Source organism: Helianthus annuus, chromosome 17, assembly GCF_002127325.2.
Source record: "Helianthus annuus cultivar XRQ/B chromosome 17, HanXRQr2.0-SUNRISE, whole genome shotgun sequence".
NCBI lineage: Eukaryota > Viridiplantae > Streptophyta > Magnoliopsida > Asterales > Asteraceae > Helianthus > Helianthus annuus.
The window spans coordinates 168,720,536-168,746,447 of NC_035449.2; the positions used below are offsets into that span (position 1 = coordinate 168,720,536).

The following is a 25,912-nucleotide window of genomic DNA, read 5'->3' on the forward strand; positions in this document are numbered from 1 at the left end:
GTTTCATTGATGATGTGTAACAATCCTTAGCCTCCTGCTGATCACTATCGATCTAGACTATTCCCCAAGGGCTAGGGAGCTTCACACATTGATGGTAGGTGGATGGGACTGCCTTCATATCGTGTATCCAGGGCCTGCCAAGGATAACGTTACAACAAGACAGACAGTCAATAACACAAAATTTTTGATAGTTATGTAATCCTTCCACATAAATTGGGAGTTTGATGTCCCCCAGGGTTCTCTTAGTTTCTCCACTAAATCCTACAAGCACGGAGGATCTTGATGTGATATCTGATTCTGGGATACCCATTTTCTTCAGAACATCAAGCTGGATAATGTTTACTGAGCTTCCTCCGTCAATAAGGATCCTGCGGACAAAATGGTTAGAAATAAAGAGAGTAATAACTAAACTATCATGATGAGGATCCTGGATATCAACGCGATCATTTTCATCAAAGGTTATCACTTTTCCTTCCGAGACACTTGATGTTCGAATAGGTCTTTCTCCGTTATCCATTTTAGCTTCCTTTGCATGCCTTTTAGCTGCTGAGAAGGATGTACCACAGATGTCTGATCCTCCAGAAATAAAGTTTATCACTTGTGCATCTGCCGGAGGAGCTGGAGCTTTTTCAGGGATCCTTTCAGGATCCTGAGTCCTTGGCTTTTTTCTTCCCAACAACTCTTTTAAATGCCCCTTGCTTAGCAGATATCCAATTTCCTTTCTCAATGCGATGCATTCCTCCGTCAAATGCCCAAAATCCTCATGGTATGCACACCACTTTGATTTATCTTTAGTTGCGGCTGGTTTGTCATTTTTTCTGGGCCATCTGGCTTTTTCTCCTAGATTCTGCATCGCAAGGATTGGTTCATGGTTATCAACGGAAAAACAGTATTCAGAAATCGGAGGATAATCCTCATCATCCTCTTCTTGGTCAACAGCATGCACGTTCTGGTTGTCAGTTCTGTTATAGGATTTGAATTTGTTGTTCTTGAAAGAGGATCCTTGCTTTTCTTGTTTTGAGGATCCTACTTGTCTCTCCTGGATCCTCTTGTCATCCTCTAGCCGGATGAACCTGAGTGCCCGAGTCCTTACTTCGTCTAGGTTCCTGCATGGTGTCATAACAAGATCATCAAAGAACAATGAATCCCTAAGCAACCCCATTTTGAAGGCCTCGACAGCTGTGGCTACATCCAAGTTGGGAATGTCCAAGGATTCTTTACTAAATTTGGTTATATAATCCCTTAATGATTCATTATGACCCTGAGTTATCCTATATAAATCACTAGTCAATCGTTCAAATTTTCTGCTACAAGAAAATTGATTATTGAATAAGTTAAATAAATTAGCAAATGAAGTAATAGAGTAAGGGGGAAGACTTAGCAGCCATTTGAGAGCTGATCCAGTAAGAGTGGATCCAAATCCCTTGCATAGGCATGCTACCTTTAACCTTTCTGGAATCGGATTGATCTCCATCCTTTCCCTGTATTGTGCTATGTGTTCCTCAGGATCCGTTGAACCATCATATAACTTCATAGTTGGAATATGGAATCTTTTGGGTATCTCAGCATCACAAATTGGTGGTGCAAAACGAGATACCTTATGGCTTCCATCTGCGATCTCCGGGATAGGTTTGACCACCCCTGGAACACTTGATATCATATCCTTCAGTTTCTGCAGTTCTTTAGCCATAGCATGGTTGATACCTGCATCCAGCATGAGTCCATGGTTAGTGGTAAGAGAATTATTAAAAGTGTTACCTCCCATTGGGTTCAAGTTAGGAACACTGGATATGAATCCATATTGCTGGGACTCTGGGATGATGGAGGGACCAGTGGAAGCAATGGTCTGCATTGGAATAAAATCTCCTTGATGGACATCTGAACTTCCTGTTTGCAAACTCTTCAAGGATCCTGGCATCTGGAGGGATCCCTGAACCTGGGATGATCCTGGAACGAAGGAGGATCCTTGAACCTGGGATGATCCTGGAACAAAGGAGGATCCTTGAACCTGGGATGATCCTGGAACAAAGGAGGATCCTAGAACCTGCTGTGCTCCTGAGTAGGCTCCTGAATTCATGAAGGATCCCATATGCTGAGTATAGGATCCTGCTGGCTGGAAATATGAACCTGATGCCTGAGTCACTGTTGCTGAGCCGAAGTGTACTCCTCTTGATCCACCCACATGTTGAATGTCTGGGACCTCTGATGGCTGAGAAGTAATCATCGGAGTATCAAAATTCAAAGATTTGGGCATCAGGGGAGAATGATCCTCTGCCGTTTTCTTCTGTCTTTTGAGATCTCTGATTTCCTCAAGGATCCTGTCATTAGTTTCATCATGCCGCTGAATACGATCCCTCATCTGCAAAATCAAAGTAAATATATCACTAGTACTGGGAGCAGAAGAAGTTAGAGCAGAAGAAGATGGAGTTTTAGAGAAAATGGGAGTAGGTCTCTTCTCAGCATTTTTATGAGATCCAGCAGGTGGTGGAGGCAAAAGTGGAATGCCCTGAGATGAACTGACTGCAGACATCGCTGTAGAGGTATTCTTCAACGATGAAGCCATGTATGCAATGATCCGGAATGATCAGCAACGGGAAACTTTTTTATGAATGAAGCACCAATTGCCCCACGGTGGGCGCCAAACTGTTTTGGTCAAAAATCACACAAGGATAATGCAACCAAACTCTTTGTAAACGGGGAATGATGCTTGTAGTGATGGATAAAGTAAAGGATCACTTAAATGTAAATGGCACAAGTGACACAAGGATTTATACGAGGAAAAAGCCCTTGATCAATGAATGATCTCCTGCATAAAAAAACCTCGGGTGATGGAAACTACCGATCACCAAACTTCAATATAATAAACAATGTTTACAACTTTGGATGATAACGAGCTAGGTACAAGGATCACTATGGTGTAGTATGCTAGAGTGTGTAAGAAATGTGTTGTGTCTTCCGAATGCTTGAGAGTGCCCTTTATATAAGTGTGTGTGATTGAATTTAGGTAAGTCACCTAACTACTAGCTCGTTACCCCTTTAGAAACAGAAGTAAATTTAGCCTAACTAAATGCCCGTAATTTGTGCTAAGTTTCCATATTCTCCACAACGTCTATTTCTGGTTATGCATGTGCGAAATTAGCGTGAAAGATTCCTTAATAACGTTGCCAAGACCAGGTCGAACTCGTAATTCCTGCAAAACAACATTAAATATATAAAGAGAACAATCGTTAGTATGAGGATCCTTAGGATGATCCATGATCCTGATCCTGAAGCTCTTCTGAGGATCACTATCTGCCAAAGAAACAAGGATCACTTGTTAGGATATCATGTAAGGATCACAGGTCATTAAAATCCTGCCCTAACACAAGGGGTCATGACAAGATCATCATAGAATTGTGAATCCTTAAGTAAACCCATTTTGAAAGCTTCTACAGCTGTAGCAATATCTAAATTAGGAATCTCTAAGGATTCTCTACTGAATTTAGTTATAATCTCTAAGTGATTCATTTTGACCTTGTGTTACCCTATATAGATCACTAGTTAATCGTTTAAATCTCCTACTGCATGAGAATTGGCTATTAAACAAATTAACTAGATTAGCAAATGAAGTAATAGAGTAAGGGGGAAGACTTAGCAGCCATTTAAGAGCTGATCCTGTCAATGTGGATCCGAAACCCTTGCATAGACATGTTTCTTTCAACCTTTCAGGAATGGGATTGATCTCCATTCTCTCCCTGTATTGAGCCACATGCTCTTCTGGATCAGTTGTGCCATCATACAGCTTCATGTTTGGTGTTTGAAACCTCTTTGGTATCTCTGCATCACAAATAGGTGGTGCAAAACGAGATATTCTGTGACTCCCATCCTGAATCTCAGGAATGGGCTTAACCACTCCTGGGACACTGGATATCATATCCTTGAGTTTTTGCAATTCCCTAGCCATAGCCTGGTTGATTCCTGTTTCCTGCACAAAGCCATGGTTAGCGTTATAAGAAGTATTCAAAGTGTTACCTTCTGATAGATTCAAGGTTGGGATTCCTGATGTGAATCCATATTGATGTGATTCTGGCATGATTGAGGGACCAGATGAAGCAATAGTTTTCATAGGTATGAAGTCTCCCAAGTGAATCTCTGAGCTTCTGGGTTGTACACTCCTTAAGGATCCTTGATCCTGAAAGATGTTGGATCCGGTATGCATCAGAGTTGAAGTACTTGAAGGATAATCCATGGATCCATGAGCCTGGGATGAGGATCCCTGAACCTGAGTTTAGGATCCTGGATACTGAGAGTAGGATCCTTGAACTAACTGTGTCCCCATGTATCCTCCAGAACTAGAGAAGGGTCCTTGATGCTGAAAGGAGGATCCTTTAGGCTGAAGAGAGGATCCTGAAGGCTGGAAGTAGGATCCGTGAGCTTGAGTCATTGCCGATGATCCATAACGCATACTTGAGGATCCACCCTGGTATTGGACACCTGATGTTGTGGAATGCTGGGTAGTTGTGGCTGGAGTATCAAAATTCATTGATCTCGGCACCAATGGAGAGTGATCCTCCGCTGATCTCTTCAATTTCTTGATTTCATCGATTTCTCGAAGGACCCTGTCCTTAGTTTTGTCCTGCTGCTGCATGTAATCCTTCATCTGCAAAATCAAAGAATAAAGATCATTGTTAGTAGAACTAGAAGTAACAGTAGTAGTTGCTTTTGTGAAAACGGGGGTCGGCTTCTTCGCAGCATTCTCAGCATTCTTCTGGGATCCAGAAGGAACAGGAGGCGAAGGTGGATTGCCCTGTGAAGAGGTGATCGCCGGCATGGAGCTTGAAGTGTTCTTTGTGTGAGAATCCATGTGGTAGAAGGTTATGAACAGAAATGGATGAAATGAACAAAATTTTTCAAGAATGAAGCACCGATTGCCCCACGGTGGGTGCCAAACTGTTTTGGTCAAAAATCACACAAGGATAATGCAACCAAATCTGATTTTGTGAGGTATGATGCTGATGTGTGTAAAATGCAACATATAAATCACATCAATTAAGGCATAAAACTAACCCTTTTTAAGTACTAATGTTGGAAAAAGAGTGTTTTTGTCTTCCTTTTGTATTTTCAGGAGGAAATGAGCTCAAAATCACAAAAGAAGCAAAAAGACAACTAATTCTATCATAAATACAAGAAAAGGAACAAAAGTAGACTGCCCGGACCCTCAACGGCACCTCCCAAGGCAAAGAAGAGAAAACAGAGTCTGAACACGCCCCGTGTCCAGCGAACACGGGGGCGTACCCAGGAAGCAGCAGAAAAGACAAACCAGTAGAAGCTTCCATTGCCCACCACGGGGCCGTGTCCAGCGGGCACGGGGGCGTGGTGAAAGTACAGCAGGCGCATTAATTGTAATTGCGAATTACAATTAATGAAGAGAGAGAATGTCAGACGGGCACGGGGGCGTGTCCAGCGGACACGGGGCCGTGCCCAGCCTTCTGTTCAGCCTATAAATAGAGGAGCTTGGCTTCATTCTCTTTCATCCCTTGGCACACCACCTCTCTCACACTTCATCCACCACCCATCACCACCATAACACCATCATCCACCACCATCATCCATTGTCCATCGTAGAGTGTGTGAGTCGTCTCGGGATCCAAGATTGATCGTAAGAGTTCTTGACAATCAAGGCCATGTTTGCCTAAGTCTCTTACATCACTTGGTGAAGACAAGTGTTTAGTATAATACTTTTTATTTTTAATCTTTTGCACTTTTTATTTGGTTTTGTATTAATGACTTTAATAACTAGTTGCTTATGTTGAAGGTGATCTTTCCTTATCGTTTGTCCGTGGTGTCTTGGCATTATTTTACTGTCTATATAAAATAAAAGATTTTCACCATTCATATCTCCACGGTCTATATGGAGGTATGTTGGCTACCTGGTCGGGGGTTAAGGGAACGGTTTGGTAAGGGTCTTGCCCTTGTTCAGCGTTTAGAGGTCCTGCTTGGGACCTGGGTCAAATTTAGTAGGATCTCCTTCAATACCCATAGGTATTGGATGGCGGGGATCCAAACTCTTTGACCCCCTCATATGTTAACTACTATTAATACTATAACCCGGCTATTTAGGACTGTATCCCTGCTGACTCAGACTACTTAGCCGAGGGTAACGTCACCGCCAAAAGCGGGGCCTACCACAATTTGCATTAATAACTTAATTCATTATCTTTCAATAATCCGACCCTTTAGGATTGTATCCTTGCTGACTCAAACTACTGGGTTGAGGGTAACGTTGCCTTCAAAAGAGGGGCCTACTACAATAACTAAGATAATCTCTTAAACAAGTGCAAAAGTGCGAAAATAATCAAAGGTTATACTAATACACGTGTCGGATCCAAGTGATTCATCTTGTCTATCTGTTTTTATTTTATTTTATTTTTCAGCATTTAGTTAGTTTTTATTTTTCTTAGTTTAAAACATTTTTCTCACTTTTTGATTTGATTAGACGTTGAGGATAAACCGGTATTAAAAGCTCTTGTGTCCTTGGACGACCTCGGTATCTTACCAACACTATACTACGTCCACGATGGGTGCACTTGCCCATATGTGTGTTTAGTGTTAGTAAATATCGTGTTTTATAAATTTAAAACTTGGCTAAAAGTGTAAAAAGGGGCTAAAATATATATCTAAAATATAACACACTTCACGCACATCAAGTTTTTGGCGCCGCTGCCGGGGACACAAGGATTTTAAGAAAGTTAGAAATCAACGGCCTAATCATATTTTTATTTTTTTATTTTTTTAGGATTATTTCTTAGTTTTTCAGCTTCTGCAGAGCTCAGCACGGGGCCGTGCCTGGTCGGACACGGGCCGTGCTCAGCATCGTTACTGGCAGTTTTTGTTTTTCAAGTTACAGAAGGCTGACCACGGGGCCGTGCCGGTGCAACACGGGGCCGTGTCCAACTTCCAGTAACTGGGATCTGGAAAACAATCACTGCAACTCCGACCACGGGGCCGTGTTCGCTCAACACGGGGCCGTGGTGAACCTTCTGACCAACATTCTTTTCTGTTTTTATTGTAGGACTTGGAACCCGACGGCAACCTCACATAGTGTATGAGCTCCAGTTCCAATAAAGACATAAAAGAACCGCTAGAAGAACCCGAACGCTTTCTCAGAAAAAGGTTAAAAGCCAAAAACCAAGAGAAGGTTTCGGGTGATCCACCTCCAATGGCGGACCAACGTACCCTTATGGATTATCTACGGCCCACCGTAGGTAATCTAGGCGCCGCTATCAATGCTCCGAATGTCGAAGCCAATAACTTCGAACTTCGACCGCATCTGATACAAATGCTCCAAAACTCCGCAACCTTCCACGGGCTTGCGGACGAGGATCCCCATCTACATATAACTAATTTCTTAGAAATATGTGATACCTTTCGGATCAATGGAGCATCAAACGACGCCATCCGCCTCCGTATGTTTCCGTTCTCACAAAAAGACCGAGCGAAAGCTTGGCTCAACGCCCTCCCAGCTGGATCGGTAAACACCTGGGATGAACTAGCCCAAAAATTTCTATATAAGTATTTCCCTCCTGCTAAAACTGCTAAATTAATGGCTGAAATTAATACATACTCACAAGAGGACGGGGAATCCTTATATGAAACCTGGGAAAGGTTCAAGGAGCTATTACGCAAATGTCCCCATCACGGCCTCGCAATATGGTAGCAAGTATCCACTTTCTACAATGGATTGTTGCCACACACTAGGCAGACACTTGATTCTAGCTCCGGGGGACTTTTAGGTAACCGACGCCCACACGAAATATATAATCAGATTGAGGAAATTGCTCAAACCAATTTTCAATGGCACACCCCCTGGGGAAATAAGTCTATCGCCCCGGGCGCCCATAAGGTCGACGAAAGCACTTCTTTACAAGCCCAAATCGAGGCCCTTTCTTCAAAGATAAAAAAATTAGAAATGACAAAAACAGTCTCGGTTATGGCTTGTGAGGGGTGTGGTGGGTCACATGAAAATTGGAGTTGCATGAAAGAAACGGAAGATCAACAAGAAATGATAAACTACATTGATAATAGACCTAGGCCGTCGGGTCCCCCAACGGGAACTTACAACCAAGGATGGCGAAACCACCCAAACCTTGGTTGGAGGGAACCCGGCAATATTAGTAACCAACAAACCCAATGAACAAACTTTCAGCAATCAAGAAATGAGTCACAAAATTTCACTCAACAACAAGGTGGACGAGAAAGGCTTGAAGATACTATATCTCGCCTCGTCTCTGACACTGATAAGAAAAACTCGGAAAGATTTCTACAATTAGAATCTAATTTTAGGAATCAACAAGCTAGCATTCAAAACATAGAAAAACAAATAAATCAAATAGCTCAAAACTTTTCCGAGAGACCACAAGGCGCATTACCTAGCAATACCGAAACAAACCCAAAGGCGCAAGTTCACCTCATCACACTACGAAACCGTACCGTAGGACCTGCAGAAGTAACACCGCCAACGGAAGAAACAGTACCGACACCTCTGCAGGAGAAGAACTCTCCTCCATCACCAGAGCCGACCAAGGCTCATCGAGTTCCGTACCCCGGTAGGCTAATTCGTCAAAAGACAAATGAGCAATTCGCAAAATTCGAAAGTCTGTTAAAACAATTGCACGTCAATATTCCTTTTATCGAAGTCCTAACCCAAATGCCCAAATACTCTAAATTCATGAGGGACTTCCTTACGCATAAGAGGAAAATTGAAAAGTTTCAATTAGTTAATTTAGGCGAAGAATGCTCTGCCCTCGTGCTCAATAAACTTCCCCAAAAGAAAATCGATCCCGGAAGCTTCACGATTCCATGCTCAATAGGGGAATCGCCCGTTCGCAATGCCCTAGCCGACCTAGGGGCTAGCATTAACCTCATGCCTTCATCAATGTTCAAAAGACTCGGCTTGGGAACGACGAGCCCTACCAAAATGAGCATACAACTCGCTGATCGATCCGTCAAATTCCCACAAGGTGTCATCGAGAATGTCTTGGTAAAGGTAAGCAGATTCGTTTATCCAGCTGACTTTGTCATACTCGATATGGAGGAAGACACCGAGGTCCCCCTTATACTAGGGAGACCCTTCCTTGCCACAGCCCAGGCAGTGGTGGATATGAATGACGGGACACTCACCTTGAGGTATGGGGATGATGAAGTGAAATTCGGAGTTGGGAAGAGAATAGAAGATGACGACCCGGTCAATTACATGAAGGTTATTGATTCGAGCTTGGATGCTGCTCTCCGACGGTGTAACATGGGACGCCAAGCATCCCACTCAGAAAACATATAACCTCGCATTGGGTCTAGCCAAGGACCCTTATAAACGTGGCGCACCACGGAGGCATTCCGCGGAACTATCCTTAGTTTAGTTTAATCTTTTAGTCTTATTTTGCAGAATAAAACAGACTCATGGTGGTAATGGATGAAAAAGGGAATGAGAAAAATGGAACCATGCACGAAGAACAGAGCAACCCGACAAAAATCTCCATCACAGAAGGCTCAACACGGGCCGTGCCCAACCAACACGGCCCCGTGCTGAGCCCCCTGCAGGAAAACACCCAGTTCAGGTAACTGGACACGGGCCGTGTCCAGCGGACACGCCCCCGTGTCCAGGCTTCTGTTTCAATTCTCTAATTTTTGTTACTGGCACTTGACCACGGGGCCGTGCCCGGTCGCCACGGGGCCGTGTCCAGGATACCAGTAACATAAATCTTTGCTTTTTAACTTACTTTTACACATTCTAATCAACCAAAAACATTATTTTTGGACACATTGAGGACAATGTGTAATTTAAGTGTGGGGGGGATGCTAAAACCTTGAAATTTTGCAAATCCTAAACACAAGCCTTACACAAAACTCTATTGGAACCGCTAAACACCCCAAATTTTTTCAAAAAGTTTTTCATTTTTTTCATTTACTTGTCTTAGTTTAAGTTGGGAATAACAAGTTCTAAAAAAGTTATATTGTTACAAGTTTACAACCGATAGCGTCGTGATAACAAAGAACCAACATAAGAAAATTATGAAACGGCATAACAAGTCTAGTTAAAAATTCGATTATATATACTTGATCACATTAAAAACCCATTCCCACAAAAGTGAGTTTTGAGCCTTTATTGAGCACAAAAATATACATATTTAGATTAAATGCTCATTTTTCGTTTCTTGTGTGAATAGCCGCTTGGTTCTTACAAATCTAGAACTTGCCACAACGATACATTCCCGGTCCTTACCAACTTAAACCAAAGTAAGTAAATGATGGAGGCATTAGGACTAACCATTTTTCTTTCAACACCATTATTTTTAATTTTTTTTATCACCTACCCAAAATCCCCCTAGATAGCCCCTTTGAGCCTAAACCTTTCATTTCATTACCCCAAAAACCCTTTTCACCAACCAAAAACCTTTTTTATTTTTCACCCTTTATTTTAGTAACAAGCTCGGTTTTTCGTAAAACTCGCCTTTTTATGTTAAAAAAAATGAATGAAGTCAAAAACAAACAAAAGCTATATAAAAGTTTGTTTGGAGAAATACTTCAAAATAAAAAGTCGCTAAAGACAAGGCATTTTACGAAAACCGACGCTTTTACGATTTTCGCCCTTTTTACTAACCACTATCCCAACCACCCACCTTTAACCCAAGCCTAACCCTTTACCCCAAAAAGTCCTCTTGATATTTACAAAGGTAAAAAGTTAAAAAGGAGGAGGATTGATTGCTTGGCAAGCCTATGGAAGGCGTAAGTTCCATGCCGCTCTCGAGTGATTCACTAAAAATATACACCTTCGGCCGAGTGTTGAGTGATCCCCCGTGAGGTATGTGAACTTGTATATAAATGGAATTTTAATAAGGCATGCTATGCCCAAATAAGTAATTTATCTTATGAAACGTTCAAAATAAATCATAACGAATAGGATTGTAAATAAATAAAAATAAAACTTATAAAGACCTTGGATTCCCGACACTCTAGGACAAGCTAAAAACTTCTCTTCTACCTATTCCATTTAGGAGTGTAAGCCACATTTAAAGAGTTTTGCTTGAGGACAAGCAAAAGTTCAAGTGTGGGGGTATTTGATGTGTGTAAAATGCAACATATAAATCACATCAATTAAGGCATAAAACTAACCCTTTTTAAGTACTAATGTTGGAAAAAGAGTGTTTTTGTCTTCCTTTTGTATTTTCAGGATGAAATGAGCTCAAAATCACAAAAGAAGCAAAAAGAAAACTAATTCTATCATAAATACAAGAAAAGGAACAAAAGTAGACTGCCCGGACCCTCAACGGCACCTCCCAAGGCAAAGAAGAGAAAACAGAGTCTGAACACGCCCCGTGTCCAGCGAACACGGGGGCGTGCCCAGGAAGCAGCAGAAAAGACAAACCAGTAGAAGCTTCCATTGCCCACCACGGGGCCGTGTCCAGCGGGCACGGGGGCGTGGTGAAAGTACAGCAGGCGCATTAATTGTAATTGCGAATTACAATTAATGAAGAGAGAATGTCAGACGGGCACGGGGGCGTGTCCAGCGGACACGGGGCCGTGCCCAGCCTTCTGTTCAGCCTATAAATAGAGGAGCTTGGCTTCATTCTCTTTCATCCCTTGGCACACCACCTCTTTTACACTTCATCCACCACCCTTCACCACCATAACACCATCATCCACCACCATCATCCATTGTCCATCGTAGAGTGTGTGAGTCGTCTCGGGATCCAAGATTGATCGTAAGAGTTCTTGACAATCAAGGCCATGTTTGCCTAAGTCTCTTACATCACTTGGTGAAGACAAGTGTTTAGTATAATACTTTTTATTTTTAATCTTTTGCACTTTTTATTTAGTTTTGTATTAATGACTTTAATAACTAGTTGCTTATGTCGAAGGTGATCTTTCCTTATCGTTTGTCCGTGGTGTCTTGGCATTATTTTACTGTCTATATAAAATAAAAGATTTTCACCATTCATATCTCCACGGTCTATATGGAGGTATGTTGGCTACCTGGTCGGGGGTTAAGGGAACAGTTTGGTAAGGGTCTTGCCCTTGTTCAGCGTTTAGAGGTCCTGCTTGGGACCTGGGTCAAATTTAGTAGGATCTCCTTCAATACCCATAGGTATTGGATGGCGGGGATCCAAACTCTTTGACCCCCTCATAAGTTAACTACTATTAATACTATAACCCGGCTATTTAGGACTGTATCCCTGCTGACTCAGACTACTTAGCCGAGGGTAACGTCACCGCCAAAAGCGGGGCCTACCACAATTTGCATTAATAAGTTAATTCATTATCTTTCAATAATCCGACCCTTTAGGATTGTATCCTTGCTGACTCAAACTACTGGGTTGAGGGTAACGTCGCCTTCAAAAGAGGGGCCTACTACAATAACTAAGATAATCTCTTAAACAAGTGCAAAAGTGCGAAAATAATCAAAGGTTATACTAATACACGTGTCGGATCCAAGTGATTCATCTTGTCTATCTGTTTTTATTTTATTTTATTTTTCAGCATTTAGTTAGTTTTTATTTTTCTTAGTTGAAAACATTTTTCTCACTTTTTGATTTGATTAGACGTTGAGGATAAACCGGTATTAAAAGCTCTTGTGTCCTTGGACGACCTCGGTATCTTACCAACACTATACTACGTCCACGATGGGTGCACTTGCCCATATGTGTGTTTAGTGTTAGTAAATATCGTGTTTTATAAATTTAAAACTTGGCTAAAAGTGTAAAAAGGGGCTAAAATATATATCTAAAATATAACACACTTCACGCACATCAATGCTTGGTTAATTAGTCAAATGTATGAACAACAAATATATGAAATGAATGGTGAACACAAGGATTTATACGAGGAAAAGCCCTTGATTAATGAATGATCTCCTGCATAAAAAACCTCGGGTGATGGAAACTACCGATCACCAACTATATTAAACAAACAATGTTTACAAATCGGGATGATAACAAGCTTGGTACAAGGATCACTAGTGTGCAAAAGTGTGTAATTGCCAAGAGTTTGCAGAGAGTTCGAGAGCTGTTTGTGTGTCCTGACAATAATTACTAAATCAAGCTTGTATCCCCATTTAAAAATAGAAATTAACTAGCCTAACTAACTATCCGCAAATGGTGCAAGCTCCCCACGATCACCATAACGGTCGAAGAGTTCAAGCATTTGCAGAATCACTAAGCATATTCCCCTAGAATCTCGGTTAGACCAAGTCCTATTTGAATACACCTGCAAAACAAGTTCAAAAATGATGGAAACAATTGTTAGTGTTAGGATAAAAATGAGGATCTTGGATCCTTAGTCTTGCAACATCTTCTGAGGATCCTTAATTCAAACTGAACTGAGGATCTGTGATCCAAGCTGCACTTGAGGATCCATGATCCATAGAGGATACAATTTATATGTAAAAAATATATAAAATATATCCACACATCTTATAAATACTTTTGTACGTCCCTTCTTAGTTCTTCTTTTCAATTTCATAAAAGCACATGTAACATGGGTTGTGAACCCTTTGAATCGAACATCTTATAAGTGTACCCGATAGAAAACAATGCTTCGTCCTAATAATCAGTCAAGTCAATTCGAATGACAAATGTGTAAAATTTTTTTACATACACACATTTGTTACACTCATTGAATTTAAAAACATTTTATTATGACATGATTTAACTTTTTCCCATCATTTCAGAGCTTGCTGAGAAAAACGTGCACATTGCTTTATGTAAATAATCTTCTTTTAAATCTCAGTTTAGAAAAGGCATTTTCACATGTCTTTGATGAATTTCTAAATTTCTTAAAAAAGCCAAATATAGCCACGAGCTATTTTTGCCAAACATACCCATAACCACATTCTATGAAGTATTGGCTTCAAACCCATTTCCTCATGTTGAAAAGAAGCTCGTCGTTAAAGTTGTAATATAATCAATAGGTGTTTATGCTTCCATATTTAGAAGCTCCATCTCTAAAGAAAAGTCAATGAGAACCTCTCGATTTCTAGTCATTTTTTGGTAAGTTACAATTTTCATCCTTTATGTTTGTATTGTATTGTAGTGGAAGCCTTTTAACTTCAGTAATTACAGTCACAGTCCTTTATTTGTAAAACTCACTACATTGTACATCCTTTAGCACTAACTTAGTTAAAATTTCAAGTTAAGTCTGGTCATGTGCACCTCGTATAAGGACATTTATTTCAAAAGAATAAAAAATACCATAAACACCTCCTCTCTCCCTCTTAACCCTTATGATTTATGTTAATTCAATCTTTATTCAGTTCTTGCTAACCCATATGGTTGATCTGTAAATATCAAATTCACACCTCCTTCTCTTTAGACACCATAAACATATGGGTTTTCCCCAATCTGAAACATCCACAAATCAAAATTCAGATCTGAAGAATGGTAAGGGGTAGAATATAACTCCGTATGTGAAATTTGAGGTTGTGACCAAGGGTAACAAATGGAGTCCAATAGAAACCATTCTAGCGGCATTGGAACCATCTCGTCGAACTCTACGATCTTAGATTTTAAGTTTTCATTTTTGGATTTTTAGTTTGTTGATTTAGAATTTTTATTTTAATCATTATGTCTTTTTGTTTAGCACTGTATTTTTTTTTTCGCCATTGTGTCTTTTTGGCGATTAGTTGTGACTTTTTTCTCGGCAGTGTATTAAATTTTGCGATCCCTTGTGTTATATTTTACGATCCATTATGTCTTTGTATCCTTCTTATATGTAAGAGACTTTGTAGAATTACTTTACCCTTTTTCATACTACGCATATCCTTAGGGGTGTTAATAATAACACATGGTAAAATCTTGTTTTAACATGGTTTATACGGGCCGTATAAGGTTATACGACCCGTATAGAATAAAAAGAAACTGACTTTGTCAGTTTATCTTATTCTATACGGATCGTATAACCTTATACGGCCCGTATACACCATGTTAAACCAAACGTTGGTCGTATACAACGTATACGATTGCTTTATACGGGCTGTATAATGGTATACGACTCGTATAGATAAGATATTCTTTTTTATGAGTTAATATACACACATCAGGGTTTCGATCTGGCATTCTATATAGTGTTCACAACCATCAAATCAAACTGGCTTTTGCTATCAAGGAAAATTGGTTTCAGTTTTCTTTTTTACTTTGAAACAAATCCCATTTCATTAAAGAGAAATAAAACTCAGACAAATGACCATTTGATAAACATAAAGCAAGCATGCAAGACTTTTAACTGTCAAGGAAAACGGGTTTCAGTTTTCTTTTTACTTTGAAGTAAATCCCATTTTATCAAAGAGAAAGAAAACTCAGACAAATGACCAGTGTTTTCTTTTTTACTTTGAAACAAATCTCATTTCATCAATAGGAGCAGTTGAATCATTATTGTTGTACAGTTTCAACCTTCTTTTCCTTAAATTTCCAGAACATTTTCCCCAAACGAACATTCTCGATATCAGAACATCGTTTAAGTAAGAATCTATACTCAAGGAGATTTTAGTTGGGTTACAAATGGGTTGTATCAGTTATTCAGATATCTATTCCGTCATCTTTCCAAACTGTAACACACGAATATGTGGTTCCCAATTTGTAAAATATCATCACAAAGCCACTGTGTTTACATGAATTGTACAATGTTCTAATATCACCATGTTCAAGCATTCTGAACCCTAGCTACAAACAACCCAACAAACTCCGGATACTGAAAACGCTATCTAAAGAATTACTAAAATTTATTAAACGATTGTTCGGTTTTACACAAAAAAACTTATATATAGGTCGTATAGCTTTACACAACCCGTATACATGTAAAACAAAAAAAGATTCATGTACATATATTTCTGTGGATCATTCTATACGTCGTAGAAGACATTTTTTTCTTCTTGGTTCTCAAAAACTATATTCACCATGTTATAGTTGAGGCTTTTTACTCATACGTAGTGACAATTTGATTCAGTTTTCCTTCATTTAGTCTTGAATCTCAAACTCAGATAGTATTCATCTTCTTCTAGTTGAGACTAATTAGAATTATACCTTGAAATTAAATAATTGATGCAAATTGAAACCCTACAACCGACAGTTTTCCAGGACCTTGATGTCTCCGTCCAAGAAACACGTTAATTTTAATTGTAAAAAACAAAAAAATCTCGGAGGTAAGACCTAATGAGATCAACTTTATGAAAATATTAAACAATAATAGTCGAGTAAATGTGGTAAAAATATATGAAAAACAAGTTTAACCTTTATTCCAAAGAGGATACAATTTATATGTAAAAAATATATAAAATATATCCATACATCTTATAAACACTTTTGTACATCCCTTCTTAGTTCTTCTTTTCAATTTCATAGAAGCACATGTAACATGTGTTGTGGACCCTTTGAATCCAACATCTTATAAGTGTACCAATGGAAAACATTGCTTCGTCCTAATAATCAATCAATTCGAATGACAAATGTGTTAATTTTTTTACATACACACATTTGTTACACTCATTGCATTTAAAAACATTTTATTACGACATGATTTAACTTTTTCCCATCACGTCGGAGCTTGCTGAGAAAAACGTGCACGTTGCTTTATGTAAATAATCTTCTTTTAAATCTCAGTTTAGAAAAGGCAGTTTTCACATGTCTTTGATGAATTTCTAAATTTATTAAAAAAGCCAAATATAGCCACGAGCTATTTTTGCCAAACATACCCATAACCGCATTCTATGATGTATTGGCTTCAAACCCATTTCCTCATGTTGAAAAGAAGCTCGTCGTTAAAGTTGTAATATAATCAATAGGAGTTATGATTCCATATTTAGAAGCTCCATCACTTAAGAAAAGTCAATGAGAACCTCTCGATTTCTAGTCTTTTTTTGGTAAGTTACAATTTTAATCCTTTATGTTCGTATTGTATTGTAGTGGATGCCCTTTAACTTCTGTAATTACAGTCACAGTCTTTTATTTGTAAAACTCATTACATTGTACGTCCTTTAGCATTAACTTAGTTAAAATTTCAAGTTAAGTCTGGTCATGTGCACCTCGTATATGGACATTTATTCAAAAAGAATAAAAAATACCGTAAACACCTCCTCTCTCTCTCTCTCTCTCTCTCTCTCTCTCTCTCTCTTAACCCTTATGATTTATGTTCATTCAATCTTTATTCAGTTCTTGCTAACCCATATGGTTGACCTGTAAATACCAAATTCACACCTCCCTCTCTCTAAACACCATAAACATATGGGTTTTCCCCAATCTGAAACACCCACAAATCAAAATTCAGATCTGAAGAATGGCAAGGGGTAGAATATAACTCCGTATGTGAATTTGAGGTTGTTACAAAGGGTACCAAATGGAATCCAATAGAACCTATTCTAGCGGCATTGGAACCGTCTCGTCGAACTCAATGATCTTAGATTTTAAGTTTTCATTTTTGGATTTTTAGTTTATTGATTTTAGAATTTTTATTTAATCATTGTGTCTTTTTATTTAGCACTGTATTTTTTTTATTTTATTTTTTCCATTGTGTATTTTTGGCGATTAATTGTGACTTTTTTCTCGGCAATGTATTAAATTTTGTGATCCATTGTGTTATATTTTACGATCCATTATGTCTTTGTATCCTTCATTGATGTAAGAGACTTTTGTAGAATAACTTTACCCTTTTTCATACTACGCATATCCTTTGGGGTGTTAATAATCACACATGGTAAAATCTTGTATTAACATGGTTTATACGGGTCGTATAAGGTTATACGATCCGTATAGAATAAAAAGAACTGGCAACATCTGTGGGCGTAGACTTTGTCAGTTTATCTTAATTTATACGTGATATCTGTGCCTCTACGACCATCATACAAATACGAATCCAATGAAATCTTGTGTTTCAATCTTGGGATTTGTACAAATACATGTGACTTTTGCACATATCAATTCTCGTTCAATTTCGAACTCTAAATCGCTTTCTGGAAAGTTATACGCAAACTGATGCGTAAACGTAATCAGTTTAACGCAACATTCAACCGGAACATAAAAATAAGCTTAACATACCTTAAGTAACCTTTACATAACTTAGAAATAAGTTTTAAAGGATTTGGTATGGCAAAAACAAGTTTATTCAATCGCAGGGACTATTTACGTCAAACTGTGAAAGTCTGCGGATTCGTATAGCAACGTACATTCTAGAATATGATCTTAAGCTAAACATACCATAGATATCCTTTACATAGCTTAGAAATAGGCTTTGAGAGGTTTGGTATGCGAAAATAAACTTATTTGATCAAACAGGGACTAAAAGCGTCAAATAGTGCATAAGTTTGAATTTACGCGCATATCTTACGTTCTGAACATATCCGGACATCCAAATATTCTTTTAATCATTAAAATATGTTATTTTAGTTATTGGAATGCTAAAATACCATTCATCGCGCAATTTGGATCATTTTTCGCGTTCGTTTGTGTTTCATCGTAATTAACCGAACAACATGATCGTACGACCAAACGAACCAACATCTGTGATATTTTCAAGCCCATTTCATGTCCCCTGTACTTTAACATCATTATTAAGCCTTGATAATGGGTTAACGGGGCTTAAATGCATCAAAAATCAAGTTTTGAGTCATAGGGGCCTGTTCAGCCATTTTGGGAAAGTTTCTGTCTGAAAGCTCTCGCCGGGGGCGAAGACCAGAGTTTCTGTCTTCGCGGCCCGCGATAGCTGGAGCTGGCAGAAACATTGAATCTGGCTTTCAGCAGCTATTTCTTTGGTTTTTAACATGGTTTTTCAATACATGGAGCTTGTTTAAAGTATTTAAAACAATGTGCTAGATGTGTATGGCCAAGATCAAACTTCAAAACACGTGGAATGATCCTAGTGTTCCTTGATTTTCTATATAAACCCAAGATTTTCAAAAACCCAACTTGCTCATTTATCTCAAATCTACTCATTGGATCTGATTGGAGCTATCCCTTCTTGGTTGAAGGCTCCATTCTTCAGTTTTCTGTATTCTTGATCCAAGCTTGGACCCTTTGTACTCTTCTTTCATGCATGTTCATGTATTTTAAGTATGAAAGTCAAACAGTGTTTGACTTTTTGCTTTGACCATGTTTTGGTCAAGTCAAAGTTCATTTGAACTTTGAAACGTGAGCGTAATCACGATAGTTATAGTCCCTTGTGACTATACCTACTGATTACCACGTTTATTAGGCATAGTGACGAGTCATAGTTTCGGTCAAAATGCTGATTATGCGTATTTTGCAACGAAGCTATTTTCGGGTATCAAAACACTTTGTTTTGATATCAAACTTGTTTTCTAACTTAGTTAAACATGTTTTAACATGTTTAACTCGTCACTTTTAGTCTAGTGCTTATATAGGGTCGTAAGTTAAGCAGTCTAAACAACCGCTTAGACTTTCGAACCCGACCCGTTTGGTCGATCATTAGGATCCGACCAAACATGTTTTGTGACCATAGTTGTTTAGGGAATAACCTTCCGAGGTTATACCTTATGGTCACTTCGTTTAGTTAGTTGTATGATAGGTAGTTTATATGCCTTGGGAAAAATGACCAAAATGCCCTTTTTACGCATATTTTCATTTTAAGCATATTTAACCTAAATTTTGACATCTAAACTGATTATGCAATGTTATTAAACATGTTAAGGCATATAATACTTGTCATAGGGCTAGTTAGGCATCTCGAACGCGCATTCGCGCGAACGACACGTTAAAGTAGCGTAAACTACCTTAACGAGTCATAATGGGTCATAAGCACTTAGGATAGGTTCTGACTTAGAATATAGGCTTTGTTAAACCATATCACATGAGTTCCAGTACTCATTTGGCTTACGAAATCTCATTCAATCTGATCTTCCGACTTGGGTTCGATTTATTAACATAGTTACCTATATTAGGTGCCGATTGATTCCGTGATCCTTCAAGCATTATTTGATTGTTATTTCAAGATCATTAAGCAATATCAAGTGAGTACATAGTCCCCTCTTTTACCGCTTTCAAATATTTTGGGGTGAAACACTTGTGCCTACTTGTTACTTTCATGTTATTCATGCTTTCACGACATATACATGCTATGTTCATTAGTACACATATAGTACATGATTTCTATTATGCTTTGCTATGTATGTTTACTTAGCATACATTTTCACATGATAATTAATTATACATAACATTACACCTATGGGATTGAGTAAATTCTTTTATTCACCATACATAACATTACACCTATGGGATTAAGTAAATTCTTTTATTCACCATATATAACATTATACCTATAGGATTGAGTAAATTCTTTTTATTCACCATACACGAACATTAGTTGTTATCTGACATTGGTTTGACAAGATATTTTTGGTGATTTATTTGGTAAGTGATTTAAATAACGAGGCATGCGTAATATGATAAAAGCATGGTGGATACGCCGCTGGTACTTCCTATATATAAGTGCTTTTATGATATTACCTATCGTAGCGTTATCTAAACCACTTTGACAGGAACAAAGACATGATACATTTTATACAAAGAGACGACATATTGTTTGCAAGACACCTGTTTTAAGAATAACATATTTTATACAACTTTTTTTTACTTGGTTATTTATTTAACCATGCATCATTCTTTTATATCATCTGTTTTCGTATCGAATTTCACATGATTTTATAAAAGAAAACATTTTACAAGATTCATGACGACTTTTTGTTAAACAATTCTTTTAACTTTCAAGTCATGAATCCTTCATCAACAAAACCTATGTATCTCACATGCATTTTTATGCTGACGTACCTATTTTCACATGTGTTTCAGGAATTAATGTATGATGATGATCGTGCTACACTTAGGCGGACTTGAGCTTTAGTGACTTAAAATGAAGCAAGACAATTTAATTTACTTTATGTATTCAGTTAAATTTCAAGACATTTGTAAACAATTATTCTAATAAAACCAAACTTTAAATACCATGTGTTGTGAAACAATGATTCTGTTACTCCACTCCCCGACGTTTCTGCCATGGTTTGCTGTTTCACGCGGTTGGGGTGTGACAGAAAAGTTGGTATCAGAGCCCATGGTCATAGGGAATTAGGTTATTAGTAATGCTTTGACCTAGTCTATAACCTTCCTAGAACCCTAACGCGAGTTTACTTGCGTTTAGATTCTAAAACAATACCGTCACCTATCTTTAGGTGCAACCATAACAAGAACACAAATTACAAATCCATTTTGAAAACCAATCATCTGTTCTTGGATGATTTGTTATAAGGTTTTGAACCTTCAAAGTTTTCAAAATCTCGTCAAAGTTTGGGTCTTTATAATGTGAACACGTGCAATCTAGAAGGGTGGATGCCTGTACCTCGAGCTTTCTGTCTAAGGCTAGAGTGTTCATACAAATCCACATAATCGGACCAGTCATTCTTTCCTGGGAACTCTTGGGGTGAGAGTCCACTTATAGGCTAAAGCATATCTTCACGATACATTATTATGACCCGTTTACTTTGATTAGTCACCGTGTCGTTTGTTTGTTTTAAGTAACGAACAAATGATCACAATCCTTATGCCTAATTGTTATTCTTATAAGCATTCAATTTTTACTATCCAATATCATCTTACCCATTTCTTTTCATGTTTCTTTGCTCTTTTAGAATGCCTCCTCGACGTGACCAAACTCAGGATGCCGCCATGGCAGCCTTAATCACTCAGCAAATCGCAGCTGTACTCCCAAACCTGATAGCCCAGATAAACTAAGAAAATAACAACAATGCACCCGCTCCGTGCAACTATAAACAATTCAACTCAGCTAAGCCACTCACATTTACTGGGTTTGAAGGGGCCACTGGGCTCCTACAATGGTTGGAAAGTCTCGAAAGCACGTTTCGTCATGTACAATGCCAAAACGAGCGAGAGGTTGAGTTTGCATCGAGTGTATTCCAGAAAAGAGCACTTACATGGTGGAACGGTGTAATGAGGGATAGGGGTGCCGATGTGGCAATGGCACAAACCTGGGAAGAGCTTCGAGCTCCAATGATGAAGGAGTTCTATCCTCGTCATGAACTCAGGGCATTGGAATGGGAATTTGATGATCTTAAACAAGACAGCGGTGAACATCGAGCCTACACGGATCGTTATGAGGAGTTAAGTCTATTATGTCCAACTATGGTTACGCCTTTGGATAAGGCAATTGAGAAATACATCGATGGCCTTCCTGACCCAGTTTAGGACATTGTTACTTGTAGTAATCCTACCATAGTTAGACAGGCCATTGAATTATCCGCTACCCTAACTGAATCTTAGATCAGAAAGGGTAAACTTTTCTGAAAAGGCGACAAGAAACAAGCAGCTAATACTACTCAAGAGGAAAACAAGGGAAACAAAACCTTATCTTCTAAGAAGCGTAAGGCTTCACAAAACTATGCGGTTGCTGCTCAACCCAACCAAAACACTCTCAACCAACCAGCTCAACCTCTTGCAAGGAAACCTTTTGCCGGTACTGCACCGATATGCAACAAATGTAATGCACATCACCTAGCTCACCTACAGTGTCAGTGTGCATCATGTGGGTAACTCGGTCACCTGGAAAATGCTTGTCGAACTAACCCAAACCAAGGTGGTCCAAACCAACCTCAAGTCAACCCTGCTCAAGCTCGCTTTCCACCTGATCTTGCTACACCTGTGGGGAGATGGGCCATTTCAGAAACAATTGCCTAAAGCTTGTTAATGCAAATCCAGCCCGTGGATGAGCAATCGGCCAACTGGAAGACGTTGCCGCCTTGAAACAACTGAACTTTATGTTTTATTTCCTTTGTTATCCAAAACTATAAAACAATTATGTTGGTTTATAAATAAATCTTTGTCCGTATATCGATGTACAAAAACAAATGTGGTTACCTATGTGTCACACCCCAACCGATGGCGGAATCATCGGGGCATGGCACTGAGCAAAACAGATTGTTCAGAAGTTTCCATAACAACTATCTATATAATCCAGTTAAAGATACGTCCCATACCGTATCCCGAATAAACAAATACATTATTACAGATAACATCCAAACAAGTAGTTCTGTTCTGAAAACTCAGATTTAAGTTAATACAAAACATAAATATTGTTTAAATGCTCCTAAAGACCCAACCTGACAAGATCTACAGACAACTATGCCCTTGTTGCTTGTTCCTGATAGACAACTATTTGTTGGGGGCCTCTAAAGCTTTATTCTAGCTTCACTTCCCTAGCAAGCAAATATCTTAAACACCTGTCACATATGTTAAAATAAGTCAATACATAAAATGTAAAGGTGAGCACACAAGTTTAATAATAGCATATAGAGTTCGAATAGTTTACGCATAACCAGCACGTACACAGAGGGAGGGAGATGATGCATGTTAATTATCGACATGGACCTATCGATACCAACGACTGCGGGTTGACTGTCTGAGACAGTTCGCAATACATGATTACCACCGTAATCCATGCAAGTAATTGTCCTTAACAACCCCCGTGTGAACGGGTGCTGAGTCCAAACTATAGTACTACGTTGCTAAGGCAGGTAGACAGCATTCCACGTGTAAACATAACAACAAGCATACATTTAGTCACGTAATACATGCAATCGGTTAGCGTTCAAATAGTTTGAATAGTGTGTTCGATTGTGATTTTGATAAGTAACGTATGTAACACCCAAAAGTGCTAAAGCAATAAGGGATTCGAGTATACTCACAGTGATTGATTATGGATTGAAGGGAGCGCTGAGAGTAGGGTTAGCCTGAATAGTTCGATAGCATAATGATGAGTAACGCGGAAATGTAAACAAGTGTGAATGGATCGAATAGCCTGGTCGATCGAACAGCAGGTTCGATCGAACGAGCTGTTCGTTCGGTTAACAGTCCTATTCGATCGGCTGGACCATCCGAGTGGATTGTTTCTTCTTCTGATGTGTTTGTGTATGATGGTTTGGAACTTTTGAAGTTTTCGTTGTAGCATTTGAGAACACTGAAGTGTTCTTACCTTTCTGGTCGATCGATCGAACGGCCTGTTCGATCGGCCGGCTTAACCGATCGGTTAGGAACTTCAGAAGTAGTTCTCAGCAGGATGTCACTTGATCGAACAGTCTGTTCGATCGGCTGGCATTCCATACCACGAACAAGTTGCAAAATCGATTAAGTGTTGAAGCATAGTATCTCATGATCCGAAGAGTAATGTTTACCAATCGAGTAGCATATTCGATCGAACACTACTTCGTCAATACCATACTTCATGAAGTTTTGAAAAGTGTGGGACCATGTGCTAGCCGATCGGCTGGCCCGGCCGATCGGTTGGTATGTTCGATCGGCTGGGCTGTTCGTTCGAACAGCCTAGCCGTTCGGCCAGCATTTCTGACCTGGTCGGCCATTCGTCTAACACTTGGCTGTTTGATTATTTGTCAGGATTTTAAGGTATTTTGACAGCGAGTTAAACCGTAGAACGTGGGTTCTTACTTGCTTCACCGTTTCGGACAGGAATCACCCAAGTCCGGCCGGTGAACTGTTCGGAATGGTAGTTTGATGTTTAACCCGAAATCGGTGAACCTTGTAGATAGAATCCGAATCTTGAACCTCTTGACTGTTAGAATGATTAGTTAGTTGGTTCGAGCTTCGTTTCTATCGGTTTTAAGGTTTTGAGTGTAAAGGAGTTGAAAGAAAGTTGGAGATCCTTCCATGAAAATGTCAAGATTCTTACAAATCCTAGCTTGTTTATGTGGAAATCCGTTAGATCTAAGCTATTCACGGTTGAATGAGGCCAAAGTATGATGTTCTTCAAGAACACCATGATGACATCACCCAAGAACACTTAGATCTTGGTGATTTCACGGTTAGAAATCAAGTTTTGAAAGATAGAAAGGTGTAGAATCGTGTAATGATAAAAAACGTACAAGAATTAGAGTGAAAAACTTACCGGAGTTGAGAGAAATCTGAGAAAAGGTGAAGAACAAGGGCTGGTTCGGTCAGAGCTTTCCAAAAATAGTAAGAGTGACAATGACAGGGCTATTTATAGGCTCCAAAAGAGGAAAGTGGTGGCCGATCGGCCAGGATCTCCCATCGGCTGGGCTGCTCGATCGAACAGCATGTTCGATCGGCTAGCCTGTTCGATCAGTGATTCCTGTTCGATCAGGAACCCCTTTTCGAGTATATCGCGACGGTTTCCGATATTTCGATTTCGATTGACGATGATACGAATACGATAGAGTTCCTAGTCAAATTACTTTCAGTCCCAACTACTATATCTAACATACAATCATCTATAAGTCACGTTTTGATGTCGGTTTCGATTAAGTTTGTTTGCTTTTCGAGTTTCGATTCGAGTTTCGATTGATTCGATTGAATACCACACAAAACATAAAGTAAACATGCACAAGTAACACATAAGGCACACACACACGTAAGTATTACCACACCAGTTTCGCATAGTTCGAGTCTCGAGTTCGATTGATGAGTCGATTAACTTGATTATTGATTGATTAACTTTATCGCATTGTTACTTCCTACTATTCACAGTCGTAAATCGGTCGCATTGATTAAACATTCGATCATTTTATTTAGACAACACTTACTCCACATAATACAAAAGTAAAAAGAAACATTAACATTCAAAGAAGTCAAAGTTGACTTGGACTTTGACTTTGACATTCGAAAACACGGGGTGTTACAGCCTCCCCTTGTTTAGGGAATTTCGTCCCGAAATTAGGCTCGAAGCTGCACATCACCGTGAGTCATTTTACCAATTTGATGCTTCAGATCTATTTAAACAACTGCGGGTACTTGGCCTTCATGTCGCTTTCGAGTTCCCAAGTGAACTCCGCGCCTCGCTTGCCTTCCCATCGGACCTTCACGATAGGGATGCGTGAGGGCCTGAGTTGCTTGGTTTGGCG

The 25,912-nt window shown here is 39.2% G+C and overlaps 1 non-coding gene across 1 annotated transcript; it reads right to left on the reverse strand.

Annotated features, from left to right (window-relative positions):
• Window positions 1-7,576: 7,576 nt before the first annotated feature.
• LOC118489516 lies at window positions 7,577-7,683 on the reverse strand. Its single transcript, XR_004887536.1, has one exon. It is a non-coding gene; the product is annotated as a small nucleolar RNA R71 (small nucleolar RNA).
• Between the last annotated feature and the right edge of the window lie 18,229 nt (window positions 7,684-25,912).